The following is a 1144-nucleotide window of genomic DNA, read 5'->3' as shown; positions in this document are numbered from 1 at the left end:
TTTTTGGTTTTTTTTACTTTAAATGTATTTCTTTGCTTATATTAAATTTCCCTTCCGTGAACCCAGGACTTAAGGACGAGATGGAGCTTGTCACTTTTCCTTGTTTCTTCTGTGCTAGGTGGAGGTATCTATTAAATATCTATTAAATGAATAATTCAGAAATGGAAAATGGCTACCTTTATTAAGGCAGCTTTAACACCTCCATGTATATTCTACAGCACTGCTTTATCTGAAAAACTAATGAATCTAAGAGAAATTACTAGAGGTTCTTCTAACATAAGTGACCTCATCAGGACATGATAAGTTCTTGCCTACTCTTTTGCTGTCAGATTGCACTGAAGTATTTTCAGTCCAGGAAGAAGATGGATGCAAAAGAGCAAGCCAGAATGCCTTGAAAGCTGTAGTTGTTTTAAATTCATACATATTTCATCAAGTAATAATTTGTTACCTTATTTTAAGTGATAAAACTGTATCATAAAATACTAATATGCTAAAGTAAATGCCAACCAAACAAGAGCTGTACAAAACCTGGACTAATTGCAAGTTAAATTCTAAACTTCCTTGTTTTGATTAGCATTTTGTTCATGGATCATTTTTCAGTACTTCCACCCCATACCAGTGACACTCGGGCCACTCACTTCCAGTGTCCCTACCTCCTTTGCACCTCTTTACCTACAACTCTAATCTTCCCTTCAGGGACACAGGCTAAATGATATGAAGTAAAATGGGCCAGTGCTTGTTCTGTGGAAAACAAGCTCCTATATAAGGGAAAAGAATAAACAAATGTCACCAAATTCTCAAAGCATGTGGATCTGGATTCCACAGAAGATGTTTACATTTTCAGACCATTCCCTTTCATTTACCCATAGGTCTGTGGGCCACTGTCTTTATTAACAACTTTCCTGTCTGGCTGCCAGTCTTCACTTTTCTCTCTCTGCAAAAGAGAAAAATAGCAAAGGAAAAATATCTGAAATTTTATTTGAGGATACAGATGACACAAAGAGTAACCAATAGTTTTGAAAATATCCTCCTCCTCCTCCTCCTCCTCCTCCTCCTCCTCCTCCTCCTCCTCCTCCTCCTCCTCCTCCTCCTCCTCCTCCTCCTCCTCCTCCTCCTCCTCCTCCTCCTCCTCCTCCTCTTCTTC

Source organism: Ictidomys tridecemlineatus, chromosome 7, assembly GCF_052094955.1.
Source record: "Ictidomys tridecemlineatus isolate mIctTri1 chromosome 7, mIctTri1.hap1, whole genome shotgun sequence".
In the NCBI taxonomy this organism is placed as follows: Eukaryota; Metazoa; Chordata; class Mammalia; order Rodentia; family Sciuridae; genus Ictidomys; species Ictidomys tridecemlineatus.
This window is presented reverse-complemented; position numbering follows the sequence as displayed.